Raw genomic sequence first — 15594 nt, 5'->3', positions numbered from 1 at the left:
CCAATTCATGGTGGAGGGAGCCTCTAATTAGCCCAGTTTGGACCAATTAATTGTGGAGGGAGCCTCTAACCAGCCCAGTTTGGACCAATTAATGGTGGAGGGAGCCTCTAACCACCCCAGTTTGGGCAAATTCATGGTGGAGGGAGCCTCTAACCAGCCCAGTTTGGACCAATTAATGGTGGAGGGAGCCTCTAAACAGCCAAGTTTTGGGAAATTCATGGTGGAGGGAGCCTCTAACCAGCCCAGTTTGGACCAATTCATGGTGGAGGGAGCCTCTAAACAGCCCAGTTTGGGCAAATTCATGGTGGAGGGAGCCTCTAAACAGCCCAGTTTGGGCAAATTCATGGTGGAGGGAGCCTCTAACCAGCCCAGTTTGGACCAATTAATGGTGGAGGGAGCCTCTAAACAGCCAAGTTTTGGGAAATTCATGGTGGAGGGAGCCTCTAACCAGCCCAGTTTGGACCAATTAATGGTGGAGGGAGCCTCTAACCAGCCCAGTTTGGACCAATTAATGGTGGAGGGAGCCTCTAACCAGCCCAGTTTGGACCAATTAATGGTGGAGGGAGCCTCTAAACAGCCAAGTTTTGGGAAATTCATGGTGGAGGGAGCCTCTAACCAGCCCAGTTTGGACCAATTCATGGTGGAGGGAGACTCTAAACAGCCCAGTTTGGGCAAATTCATGGTGGAGGGAGCCTCTAAAAAACCCAGTTTGGACCAATTCATGGTGGAGGGAGCCTCTAATTAGCCCAGTTTGGACCAATTAATTGTGGAGGGAGCCTCTAACCAGCCCAGTTTGGACCAATTAATGGTGGAGGGAGCCTCTAAAAAACCCAGTTTGGACCAATTCATGGTGGAGGGAGCCTCTAATTAGCCCAGTTTGGACCAATTAATTGTGGAGGGAGCCTCTAACCAGCCCAGTTTGGACCAATTAATGGTGGAGGGAGCCTCTAACCACCCCAGTTTGGACCAATTCATGGTGGAGGGAGCCTCTAACCACCCCAGTTTGGACCAATTCATGGTGGAGGGAGCCTCTAAACAGCCCAGTTTGGGCAAATTCATGGTGGAGGGAGCCTCTAACCAGCCCAGTTTGGACCAATTAATGGTGGAGGGAGCCTCTAAACAGCCAAGTTTTGGGAAATTCATGGTGGAGGGAGCCTCTAACCAGCCCAGTTTGGACCAATTCATGGTGGAGGGAGCCTCTAAACAGCCCAGTTTGGGCAAATTCATGGTGGAGGGAGCCTCTAAACAGCCCAGTTTGGGCAAATTCATGGTGGAGGGAGCCTCTAACCAGCCCAGTTTGGACCAATTAATGGTGGAGGGAGCCTCTAAACAGCCAAGTTTTGGGAAATTCATGGTGGAGGGAGCCTCTAAAAAACCCAGTTTGGACCAATTCATGGTGGAGGGAGCCTCTAATTAGCCCAGTTTGGACCAATTAATTGTGGAGGGAGCCTCTAACCAGCCCAGTTTGGACCAATTAATGGTGGAGGGAGCCTCTAACCACCCCAGTTTGGGCAAATTCATGGTGGAGGGAGCCTCTAACCAGCCCAGTTTGGACCAATTAATGGTGGAGGGAGCCTCTAAACAGCCAAGTTTTGGGAAATTCATGGTGGAGGGAGCCTCTAACCAGCCCAGTTTGGACCAATTCATGGTGGAGGGAGCCTCTAAAAACCCCAGTTTGGACCAATTCATGGTGGAGGGAGCCTCTAAACAGCCCAGTTTGGGCAAATTCATGGTGGAGGGAGCCTCTAACCAGCAGAGTTGGTGGAAATCAGGGTGGAGGGAGCCTCTAACCAGCAGAGTTGGGGGAAATCAGGGTGGAGGGAGCCTAGTATTAGCAGAATTGTGCAACGCTTATGGTGGATGAGTATGAGGATGCGGAGGAATTGGAGAGGTTGAGTACAGACATGGAGTTTCATGTTGGGGTGCTTTACACAGGTGGGCACAAAAATGATGGCTCTACCCAGTGGTGGTTCATTTTTATCAAAGTGAGCCGGTCGGCACTCTCAGCTGACAGACGGGTGCGCTTGTCAGTGATGATGCCACCGGCTGCACTGAACACCCTCTCAGATAGGACGCTGGCGGCAGGACAGGACAGCACCTCCAAGGCATATAGGGCAAGTTCAAGCCACAGGTCCAACTTCGACACCCAATACGTGTAGGGCGCAGAGGGGTCGGAGAGGACAGGGCTGTGGTCGGAAAGGTATTCCCGCAACATGCGCCTATACTTCTCACGCCTGGTGACACTAGGACCCTCCGTGGCGGCACTTTGGCGAGGGGGTGCCATCAAGGTGTCCCAGACCTTAGACAGTGTGCCCCTCGTTTGTGTGGACCGGTGAGAACTTGGTTGCCTACTGGAGGAACTGCCCTCCCTGCCGCCAACGTCACATGCTGGAAACATCTCCATCATATTCTGCACCAATTGCCTGTGGCAAGCATTGATGCGATTGGCCCTCCCCTCTACCGGAATAAAAGACGAGATGTTGTTTTTATACCGGGGGTCAAGGATAGCAAAGATCCAGTACTGGTTGTCCTCCATGATTTTGACAATACGCTTGTCGGTTGTAAAGCACCCCAACATGAACTCAGCCATGTCTGCCACAGTGTTAGTTGGCATGACTCCTCTGGCCCCACCGGAAAGTTCAATCTCCATTTCCTCCTCATCCTCCATGTCTACCCATCCACGCTGCAACAATGGGACGATTCGAAGTTGCCCGGAAGCCTCCTGTATCACCATCACATCATCGGACAACTCTTCTTCCTCCTCCTCCTCCTCCTCCTCCTCCATTAAACGCAGTGAAGCGGACAGATGTGTGGACCTACTCTCCAGCTGTGACGGATCGGATGCTATCCCTAACTCCTCTGTGTGATCTGAGTTATCCCTGATGTCAATCAGGGATTCTCTCAGAACACACAAGAGCGGGATTGTAAGGCTCACCATCGCATCCTCAGAGCTCACCCTCCTTGTGGACTCCTCAAAGACCCGTAGGATGTCACAAAGGTCTCTCATCCATGGCCACTCATGGATGTGAAACTGAGGCAGCTGACTTTGTGGCACCCTAGGGTTTTGTAGCTGGTATTCCATCAAAGGTCTCTGCTGCTCAACCACTCTATTCAACATCTGAAACGTTGAGTTCCAGCGTGTGGGGACGTCGCACAAAAGCCGGTGTTGTGGCACATGCAGGCGTTGCTGGAGAGATTTTAAGCTAGCAGCGGCTACTGTCGACTTGCGAAAGTGGGCGCACATGCGCCGCACTTTCACCAGTAGCTCTGGAACATTGGGGTAGCTCTTTAGGAAACGTTGCACCACTAGGTTGAAGACGTGGGCCAGGCATGGAACATGTTGGAGTCCGGCAAGCTCCAGAGCTGCTACCAGGTTCCGGCCGTTATCACAAACGACCATGCCTGGGCCCAGGTGCAGCGGCTCAAACCATATTGCCGTCTCATCGAGGAGGGCATCCCTCACCTCGGAGGCAGTGTGCTGTCTGTCCCCCAAGCTGATCAGCTTCAGCACAGCCTGCTGACGTCTACCAACGCCAGTGCTGCAACGTTTCCAACTCGTAGCTGGGGTCAATCTAACAGCGGAGGAGGAGGCGGTGGCGGAGGAGGAGGCGGTGGCGGAGGAGGAGGCGGTAGAGGAGGAGGAGGAGGGGGGTGTTCTTCTCGTGTCCCTGCCAGGAATGTTAGGCGGGGAGACGAGGTACACCGGGCCAGTTTGGGAAGCAGTCCCAGCCTCAACTACATTCACCCAGTGTGCCGTCAGTGAAATGTAGCGTCCCTGTCCGCATGCACTTGTCCACGCGTCGGTGGTCAAGTGGACCTTTGTGCAAAGCGCGGAACTAAGGGCCCGCCTGATGTTGAGTGACACGTGCTGGTGCAAGGCGGGGACGGCACACCGGGAGAAGTAGTGACGGCTAGGGACGGCATAGCGAGGTGCCGCAGTTGCCATCAGGTCCAGGAAGGCGGGAGTTTCAACAAGCCGGAACGCCAACATCTCCTGGGCCAGCAGTTTAGCGATGTTGGCGTTCAAGGCTTGCGCGTGTGGGTGGTTAGCAGTGTATTTCTGCCGCCGCTCCAATGTCTGAGAGATGGTGGGTTGTTGTAAAGAAACGCCTGATGGTGCCTTTGATGGTGCAGGAGAAGGAGATAAGACAGGACCAGGGGAGGATGAGGTAGAAGTCAACAAAGTGGCGGAGGCAGATGAAGTGGTGTCCTGGCTCGTCCTCTGGAGTGCATCGCCAGCACAGTCAGCAGTGGCAGTGGCAGAGGCAGAGGCAGAGGCAGTGGCAGTGGCGTGAACGGCAGGCGGCCTTTGTCCTGCCGTTGCTGCCTGCCACTGATTCCAGTGCTTGGATTCCAAATGACGGCGCATTGAAGTGGTGGACAGGTTGCTCTTCTCAGAGCCCCTAATCAATTTCGAGAGGCAAATTGTGCAGACAACACTATATCTGTCCTCGGCACATTCCTTGAAAAAACTCCACACCTTCGAGAAACGTGCCCTCGAGGTGGGAGTTTTTCGGGGCTGGGTACGAACTGGAACATCTTGGGAGATTCCGGGTGTGGCCTGGCTTCGCCTAAGCTGCTGACCTCTGCCTCTGCCTCTAGCTACCCTTTTTGGTGCTGCACCTGCCTCAACATCCACACTACTTTCCCCGCTTGACATCCCCCCTGTCCAGGTCGGGTCAGTGTCCTCATCATCCACCACTTCCTCTTCCAACTCCTGTCTCATCTCCTCCTCCCGCACAATGCGCCGGTCAACTGGATGCCCTGACGGCAACTGCGTCACATCATCGTCGATGAGGGTGGGTTGCTGGTCATCCACCACCAAATCGAACGGAGATGGAGGAGACTCTAGTGTTTGAGCATCTGGATACAGATGCTCCTCTGTTAGGTTCGTGGAATCGTGACGTGGAGAGGCAGGTTGAGGGACAATGAAAGGAGCGGAGAACAGCTCTGGGGAGCAGGGACAGTTTGGGTTATTGTTCTGTAAAGCTTCGGAATTTTGGGAGGAAGGAAGACAAGACTGTTGGGTAATAGGAGGAGAGGAGGCAGAGTCTGACTGGCTGCTGGACAATGTGCTGTAAGCGTTCTCTGACAGCCATTGCAAGACCTGTTCCTGGTTCTCGGGCCTACTAAGGTTTGTACACTGCAGTTTAGTTAATGTGGCAAGCAACCCTGGCACTGTGGAGTGGCGCAATGCTTGCTGCCCCACAGGAGTAGGCACGGGACGCCCTGTGGCTTCACTGCTACCTTGCTCCCCAGAACCATTCCCCCGACCTCGCCCACGGCCTCGTCCACGTCCCTTTCCGGGAGCCTTGCGCATTTTGAATTCCTAGTTAGAAATTGGCACTGTATACCAGTAGTAAAAATTGTGGGTGCACGTAACCCCAATATATTCTTTGAATTCCCAGTCAGAAACTGGCACTATATGGCAGTAGCAAGAAATGAGGGTATTTGTATTCCCAATATACTCTTTGAATTCCCAGTCAGACAATGGCACTGTATACCAGTAGTAAAAATTGTGGGTGCACGTAACCCCAATATATTCTTTGAATTCCCAGTCAGAAACTGGCACTATATGGCAGTAGCAAGAAATGAGGGTATTTATAACCCCAATATATTCTTTGAATTCCCAGTCAGACAATGGCACTGTATACCAGTAGTAAAAATTGTGGGTGCACGTAACCCCAATATATTCTTTGAATTCCCAGTCAGAAACTGGCACTATATGGCAGTAGCAAGAAATGAGGGTATTTGTATTCCCAATATACTCTTTGAATTCCCAGTCAGACAATGGCACTGTATACCAGTAGTAAAAATTGTGGGTGCACGTAACCCCAATATATTCTTTGAATTACCAGTCAGAAACTGGCACTATATGGCAGTAGCAAGAAATGAGGGTATTTATAACCCCAATATATTCTTTGAATTCCCAGTCAGACAATGGCACTGTATACCAGTAGTAAAAATTGTGGGTGCACGTAACCCCAATATATTCTTTGAATTCCCAGTCAGAAACTGGCACTATATGGCAGTAGCAAGAAATGAGGGTATTTGTATTCCCAATATACTCTTTGAATTCCCAGTCAGACAATGGCACTGTATACCAGTAGTAAAAATTGTGGGTGCACGTAACCCCAATATATTCTTTGAATTCCCAGTCAGAAACTGGCACTATATGGCAGTAGCAAGAAATGAGGGTATTTGTATTCCCAATATACTCTTTGAATTCCCAGTCAGACAATGGCACTGTATACCAGTAGTAAAAATTGTGGGTGCACGTAACCCCAATATATTCTTTGAATTCCCAGTCAGAAACTGGCACTATATGGCAGTAGCAAGAAATGAGGGTATTTATAACCCCAATATATTCTTTGAATTCCCAGTCAGACAATGGCACTGTATACCAGTAGTAAAAATTGTGGGTGCACGTAACCCCAATATATTCTTTGAATTACCAGTCAGAAACTGGCACTATATGGCAGTAGCAAGAAATGAGGGTATTTGTATTCCCAATATATTCTTTGAATTCCCAGTCAGACAATGGCACTGTATACCAGTAGTAAAAATAGTGGGTGTATATAGCCCCAATTCTATTGCTAGGGGACTTGCAGGGTATTTCTGGGGTGAAGGTGGGGGGGCACACCGTTGGAACGGGTATCGGGGTATATATCGGGTATACGGGAATACACTGACAGTGTATTCCATTCAGGATCCTGGGAAAGCTGGGTTGCGGCGATTGAGCCCGTCAGTGCCACGTTACACTGACAAGCTTCTCCCTGGAATTTAGCTCTTACAAGAGCTGTTGGTTGTCTTCTCCTTCCTATCCTAGCCTGTCCCTGCCTACCCAGAATCTAACCCCTAGCTAGCTGGACGGAAACCTCCGTCCTCGGTGAATTGCAAGCTCAGAATGACGCGAACCTGGGCGGCGCTGTTCTTTTAAATTAGAGGTCACATGTTTTCGGCAGCCAATGGGTTTTGCCTACTTTTTTCAACGTCACCGGTGTCGTAGTTCCTGTCCCACCTACCCAGCGCTGTTATTGGAGCAAAAAAGGCGCCAGGGAAGGTGGGAGGGGAATCGAGTAATGGCGCACTTTACCACGCGGTGTTCGATTCGATTCGAACATGCCGAACAGCCTAATATCCGATCGAACATGAGTTCGATAGAACACTGTTCGCTCATCTCTAATAATTAAGTGATTTTACCTTAAATTTATTAAAAGTGAAGTTTTCGTTCCTGGTCGCTCCATTGGATTAGTTTGAATAGGCGAGCACTTTGATGGTGTTTTTGGACATTGGTCCCCTGGTTTTAGTAACAGGACCTGTATTGGATATTTAAGACAAAAGAAGTTGTATTAGATATTATTCCATTCCCTTTGGTCTTTTGTCATTTAATATTGAATATTGGGGTGCATGGTGAACTTGGGGGTGGGGATTTAGAGCTGTGTTACTATAGGGGATGGCAAGTGATGGTCCTGGTTTGGTGGATTTGGCAAGCCGTGGCCCTGTGGGGCTGATCTGTAGGGGATAGCAAGCGTGATACCTATGTGAGATGTTACTGTGGGGGTTCTAGCGAGACACCGAAGTTGAATACTCTACGCTAGGCCTCGCTGCTATAGTAACATGTAAACTATTGGGTAACGCCGCGTCCGTAGCAGCGAAACCACAGCCAGGAAATAGCGGTTCTGTTTTACAATGATTCGCCGCAAATTAATTTGGATCGAATCATTTAGGAAAATTTGCTCATGTCTAGTGATCACCATAGAAGATGATGAGCTAATAAAGATGGCGGCCAGCGGAGTATCTGCAGTCATGGACAGGACAGTATTCACATCTAGTAATACAGTGCAGGATATACAATGACTACTGTGAGCTCCGCCATGTTCTTGTAAGGTAAGTCACTTGTCACCATATCACATCCAGCCTGATGATGTCACCATGTATGGGCAGCGGGGGATGGTAGCCATGACTCCATGATGATGTCACGACGTATCAGGGATCTAGTGTTCCAATTCTGCGTTGCACACCACTTGCGAAGGAGAAGTGATCTATTTAGCATCTCCATAGCAGGATCTTGCGCAAAAACTTAGTTTCTGGATTGTTTTTTTGGCACTTTGGTGTCCTTACACCCACAACTATTTGTGGCAACTAGCGACAGCATGCCGAGGCAGCGTACACCTGGTCGTACAGACAGACGTGTCCCGGAAGATCCGACGTGGCATCGCACAGAAAGATCTGGTAATACTTCGCCCGTCGCCCATCGGACACGAAGTCGGCTGTCCCAACATGGGAGGAGGATGACGCCCATACATGAGAGCCAGATGAGGAGGAGAAGACGACCATCGGAACACCGGAGCCGCTCCCCAGTCCGGAGCCATTCACCAGTCTCCGAGACTCCAGAAGACGTCACTCTTCACTCTACACACAATGGACTCTCTCCCGATTTGGCCCCCTCACTTAGGAGTCAGGACTCTGAGGAGCATGGCTCATGTTGTATATGCCTAATGGATTACACCCCCGAGGAGCAGATATCAAACTTGGCTTGTACCCATCATTTTCACCAACGCTGCCTCTCCATGTGGATGCAAGAGAGAAACAGCTGTCCATTGTGCAGGGCGACCATACAGCTCCTGGTCCCGGCCTGGCTGCAAGATGTAGGGCTCATATATGTCACCAGTCCTGACATGGACCATCCGGCCCCTATACTGGTGCATACAGGGACTGACTGGAGAAACCTCATCATCCTGTAATTACACCAGCCGCTCGCTCGCCCCTCTCTGCTCGCCTCTCACTTACCCCTCTCTCATACCCCTCCCTATCTATCTATCTATCTATCTATCTATCTATCTATCTATCTATCTAGTCATATGATACAGTATAGATAGATAGTGATACTTGCGGTATATAACTATATGGTGCTGTATAGCTACATTATGCTGATATTTGCAGAATTCTGTAGAATAAAATCCTATTAGCCGTCCATGATTCTGTAGTCTCTATTATTTCTCTCCATGTCAGTATTTGCGGGCCTTCTTCAAGGGGCAGGTCCTTTATTTATTAGACTTTTAATAGCTCCTAGACAATCTATGAACGGCTGGAGTTATACATTACCTTTTGCTCAAGGAAAGGGGGCGCTATGTTGTGTGTGCATGTAGAGTGGGGGGGGGGGAGTGAAATGTTTGGCATGGGGCTCATTTCTTTTTCTTTAGTAAACCATTTCCAGTGTAACAAATACAGAGATTGACATCATGACCAAGTAACTAGAGAGGGAATCCACTTTCTATCATTAGTATTAGATCTACAGGGTTCTGACACCTGGGACTTGGGTTGTCAGCAGGGTAGTAGTCACAGTAGTGGCCGCAACGTCCTGGAGCAGCTGATCTGCAGGAGTGTCGGACTGAAAATCTGGGGGTGAGTCCCCCAGTGGGCCCTGAACCCACTGGAGCTAGTGGGCACCTAGAACCCTAATCCCTCCCAGGGTGGTGCAACGTACAGTACACGCAGTGCACAAACATACAGTATAAAATAGTTTAATTAATTAATTCATTTAATTAATTTTAAAAAACATCTCCCGCTTCCCTAGTTATGAAATAAAATTAAATAAACCTATACAAACCATACATCCCCACATATGAATACACCCAGTCTACAAACGTATAGAAATACTTTTTACATATGGCGAATGCTGTAGCGGGAAAAAAAGAAAAAAAAAACAACCGCTAATTTTTCACCATTTCGCCTCCCATAAAAATTTGACTAAAAATTGACAAAACATAAAATAATACCGTAGTACTGCCCAGGACAGCAAACGTAAATGGCTGCATTACATATTTCTACCACTAGATGGCGATTCAGAATATAATGTGACATCATTCCACCAGACAGTACAAATAAACTCGCTGTGGTTAGAGGGGCGCTATCAGATTTTTGGGTTTTGAGATAAAGATATGTCTGAATAGCCTAATATAAGGTTATTCAGGTGCAGCTAATCGTATTGAACACTCAGTAGCTCAGTTCCCCTGAGAACTACGCGCATGTACTGCGCATGCGCAATGTTGTCTAAAGGAAAATGGCGCTGGAGCGCACGTGCGAGATTTCGTTGCATGGAGGGACTGATTTTCATATCTATTTCAACGGTAATTAACAAAAACGAAGGGGAAGGGTCTTTGTAGAAACTATTACCAGCACCTTTTTATTCAGACATATCTTTATCTCAAAACCCCCAAATCTAATGATAGAGCCCCTCCGCGCACACTTCCCGACCGTCCCGGATTTAGCGGGACAGTCCCGGTTTCGGAGGTGTTTCCCGCAGTCCTGTCGACGGGAGGTATGTCCCAGATTCAACTCTTCTGTGTCCAGGGGCAGATAGAGGGGGACAAACTTTGGGGACATTAAACTAGAGGGCATATGAAGAGGAACAATAAACGGGGGAGGCATATGAGGGTAACATTAAACTTTGGGGACAGATAGAGGGAGCATTAAACTGTGGGGGCATATGGAGGGGGCATTTAATTGGGTCAGATGGAAGGGGCACAGAGGTTTAGCTAAGCGTTTGGTACTGGGGGAGGGACATATCCAAGGAGGCCGCCTACCTGGGTATACTGATGCTATTCCTATACGTAAAAATTATGCAAATATATTCTCCTGGATGGAATTAGGAGAACAGTGCACTCTGTACACCACCCTATAAAGGGCAGCATCCTTAACATCATGAACGACTCAGTTATAAAGTCTTTTAATCATGATGTGGATTTAATTGCCAAATCAGTATTTCTGTCCCAAAAGGAACAGATTCCCAGCTATGGACAGCACTGTTTCGGCCCTTTGGGCCTCCTCAGCATAGCGTAGGGATACTGATTTGGCAGAGTGAGAGACTATAGACCAGGGTATGGGGGCACTTGTCCACATCAGGGAGAGTGTTTGCCTACATAGGCAGTACAGAGACTTACAAGTCATTCCTGCTCCGCTAGGGATTCTGGGTAAAAAATTCCTAATTCCATCCAGGAGAATATATTTGCATATTTTTTACCCATAATCCCTAGCGGAGCAGGAATGACTTGTAAGTCTCCGTACTGCCTATGTAGGCACACACTCTCCCTGATGTGGACGAGTGTCCCCTGACCCTATTCCTATACGGTGACTGTATACTGATATACTGGCTGTAGACAAGGCTCTGTATACAGTGTCAGTAAATACAGTGCAGGGAAATGTTGTTACTTACAGGAGACGTCTCTGACTAATCGCTCACATTTCTCGTCTCCTCCATCAGGACCGCCATGACACTTCTTCCGGCTGTGACTTGTCTCTGTAAAGTATACAGCACAGACATCTTTAGCTCCTCACCTTCCAGACCCCTAACCCACATTTTACTTGTCTATACAAAGTCCCCATCCTGCTGCTACCCCAAATTATACATACATTATATAAAGGTATGATACCCCCAAATGTATCTGTGTGCCCCTTATCTGTTACCTCCTTGTTCAGGGATATTAATGCAGGCAGCCGGCCAGGTATATGAATACCAACGCCCTGACACATCCCTGTATCCCCCCCTCTGTCCCTGCCCTGGACCCATTATCACTGCATTATTTGTATATGGAGCAGAATCGGGTAAAGAGGAACACAAAAAAACAAAAAAAAATCTATTGGGTCCGGCCTCACCCGGGGACTTATTCTGGCAGACTTCTCCCGAGCTGCACCACTTCTCTGGAATGCTCTACCCCGGACAATCAGATTAACTCCCAATTTCTACAGCTTCAAACGCAAACTAAAGACACATCTTTTCAGACAAGCCTATCACAATGTCTAATGTAAACCCTTAACCCTCCTCTGTCCCCGCTCCCACATTACCCCACATGATATGATGTCATCTCAGGATAACTTTATAGGTCCAAGCTCCATCCACATGTTACAGGACACAACTGTTGACGGCTCATAAAGTCTTATGTTTGTGTAATGACAGTCACCTCTATTACAAAAGTGTCTGACCTCTGTATAAGCAATACCGCCCCTGCTACCTCTTGTGTCACCCCCTCTATCTCATAGATTGTAAGCTCTTGCGAGCAGGGCCCTCAGTCCCATTGTGTGAAATGACTTTCTTTGTAATGCATCTTTCTGTCTGTATTTGAACCCTACAAATTGTACAGCGCTGCGGAATATGTTGGCGCTATATAAATAAAATTTATTATTATTATTATCCTGTAGGATGTACCCAATCAATTGGGTCCGGCCTCACCCGGGGGCTTATTCTGGTAGAAGTCCTTGCTGCACACGGCCACAGCAGTCACAGGACAGGACCCGGGATGTCACTCACATCTGTCACTGGTGATGTCCCAGGTCCTTCTCTGTGACTGCTGATCTGCTGGTTGGGGGGTGGGATTTGGGTTTCAGGGTCTCCCCACATGTAATAGTGCCCCCTCCATTAGTAATAGCCCCCCCACATAAGTAATGCTATTACCTGTGGGGGGGGCGCTATTACTGTAATAAAGCTCTAATAGCTCCCCCCACAGCCCCCTCCCCATATAAATAATGCCATTACTTATACTATTACAGTAATAGCGCCCCCTCTGCACACACAGGTTACAGTCCACACATAAGTGATGCAGTAACCTGTGGGGGGCGCTATTACTGTAATAGTCAGCTAATGGCCCCCACCCACATACCAGTCCATATACTATTGCCCTGTATAGTTGTACTGTAGTTACAGAGCAGTGATGGGTGGGCGGGGCCTCCTGTGCGCAGCTTCTATTTCCTTCCCACTGGGAACATAGACTAGATATCAAGGATCCGGGCGGTGTCTCCTTTTTGTGTGCACTTGTGGTGGCTCCAGAGTGGGCTCCATAAAGACAGAGAGCCCCCCACCCCCCTCTAGCCACACCTCTGAGGGGGCATTAAACTGAGGGCAACTGCAGGAGGTCATTAAACTGGGGGTAGCTGAGGGGAGACATTAATGCCCCCACAGTTTAATGTCCCCCTCCAGTTTCCCCCAGTTTAACGCCTCCTCCATATGTCGCCACAGTTTACTACCCCCTCTATCTGTCCCCAAAGTTTAATGTTACCCTCAAAAAAAGTTTAATGTTCCTCTTCATATGCCCCCCCCCGGTTTAATGTCCCCCTTTAGACGCCCCAATTTAATATCCCCTTCCAGCTACCCCCATGCTTTATTGTTACCCTCCAGTTGCCACAGTTTAGAGGAATCCTATCATTGGCTACCGATTTTTTCTGACTAACACGTAGGAATAACACTAGTCTTCTCCTACCTTTAGATGTCTTCTTCGTGCCGCCATTTGGTAGAAATCCCGATTTTCTTCAGTATGCAAATGAGTTCTCTCGCAGCACTGGGGGCGTCCCCAATGCTGTGAGAGAACTCTCCAGCACCACTTCCATCTTCTTTTGGAACACTCTCTCCCTGTGTCTTCTTCCATCCTGGGTTTCAATCTTCTAGACCACAAGAAATATATAAAATCAAAAAAAAAAACCCAGCAACTGCAGACGCTGCCTATAGGAGCAAAATCACACGTGTGACATTGCATCGTATTAAAATCGAGCAAAATTTTGTCACAAAATTTTAATGCGATTTTTAATCACACGATAAATGTCCCCTTATAAACCTGAACTAAAAAGCATATTGGCCACAACTTCACAAAAAACTCCAAAAATGGGCCGGATAAAATTGTGTATGGGATGGAAACACTCGGATAATAGACTCTCACCTCTTTTGAAGCTCTACAGGGAATTAGGTTCTAAACAGAGCACTATGAAAGTAACTTAACTTTTACCAGGGGGCGCTCTTCTATCACTTTAGCACTGCAGATACTGAACACAATAAGACTACGTTCCTTGTTTACAGACATCACATGCAAAGTCATCCTCATGAACTCCACGAGTCAGGAGAAGTATTTAGGGATCGAAGCCAACACTTTCTGGAATTGAGAAGCTTGCAGTAAACTACAACTTACAATTTGGGGAATTCTAGTTTTAATTTTGACAATGGAGGCACCGCCATGTCTACCCAGTATACAGAGAGCGAAGAAATGAGAGCAACCCCTTATAACAAACTGGTGTTCCATCCTCAGCTAAGCAGGAGAGATGGGCCAACTGTGTGAGATTTGTATTACGAATATTCGCGAGGTTTTCTCGCCAGTTTCATCCCCCGAGTATAATCACTGGACACACAAGGGAGGTGTGGAAGAAGTACCTAAGTGTCAGGACTTCGGGGCACCATACGTGACCACTGGGCAGGGGTGCAGAGGGTGTGGTTACTCACGGGCCCAGGAGACTTAAAGGGGCTCATAGGGTACCTCTTCTTAATAAGAGAATAGTACTATAACCAATACATTACAGTTGTGGGGCCTAGTATGTACTCTGCTTTGGAGTGTAAGAGCTTCATATTACGTCTTGGGTTGGGTGTCACCAAGGCCCATGTCATCACAGAAGACGTCCAAGAGGACCGAAAATGCCAGGGAATGCGCAACAGATGCCACAAGGAGGGTTAAGAGAAGATATGTAACAGTGTTTTATCTTTTGCTCACCTCCCCTTGGCCACCGCTAACTAAATTTTGGCGCCTGAATGAGCTCCAAATGATGTCCATATGTTTACCTTGTGGTCAACATTCACTCCGAAAATTTTGGGGGCATATAGACTCTTTGAGTCACAAAAGCTTATGGAACCTCAAAAAAAGTTTGCAGTTCCAAATGATCAAAACCTAGTAGCCACAAGATTACAAAATAATGTTTAGTGGGGCAATGGTCATAGAGGAACAATATCTAAAGCGTACAGGACGACCAGTTGATTCAAAAAATCCACACAAAGAGTCAAAACTGGAGAGACAATAGTAAAGAGGAGCAATCTTACACTAGGTTCACTCTAGCGCCATGGTCTCCATCTCCGGCCAAACCCGAGAGCTGGACCGCTAAAACATTGGTTACTCACAGAGACCGGTTGACCCCCATTGACTATAAGCATTGGGATCCAAATATAAGCTGGGACAAACACAGATAAGATAGATTAGATACAGACGAAAAATCAAATCTGGCCATCCATTCAGTGGACCTGTTCAAGAACCAAAAAGGAGATTTGCCCCCATTAATCTTGCCCAACACAACAGAGTTGAAGCCGTTGTGAGGAGGAATGGGCTAAAACTCTTCCAAGCCGATGCAGGACTGAGCAACAATGACCTGAAATATTAAGATGTAGCTATTGCTGCACAAGGGGCCACATCGGATACTGGAAGCCAAGGTTCACATACAGGGGCGTAACTACAGTAGAGGCAGCCCAGGCGGCTGCCACAGGGCCCGGGCCATTAGGGGGCCCGGTGACAGCCGCTACCGCTGCGTTTTTTTTTTGTTTTTTTTTTATGTTGTTTATAGGCCGTTACGGGCCCTATTCACTTGCTGATCCTGGCTGTGCCGGGATCGGCAAGTGACAACGCGGGCCTCACAAATACTATGATTATACTCGGGGGTTTTTGTAGACAACTGAGTATAATGATCGGAGGCCCGGGAGAGGTAAGGGAACATAACAAACACTGTTACTTACCTCTCCATGATCCTATCAGGCCTCCTTCCTGACGTCTCTGACGTCACATGAACCCAGCC

Source organism: Leptodactylus fuscus, chromosome 7, assembly GCF_031893055.1.
Source record: "Leptodactylus fuscus isolate aLepFus1 chromosome 7, aLepFus1.hap2, whole genome shotgun sequence".
Taxonomy (NCBI): Eukaryota; Metazoa; Chordata; class Amphibia; order Anura; family Leptodactylidae; genus Leptodactylus; species Leptodactylus fuscus.
The sequence above is the reverse complement of the archived record's forward strand: the minus strand, read 5'-3'. Positions refer to the sequence as shown.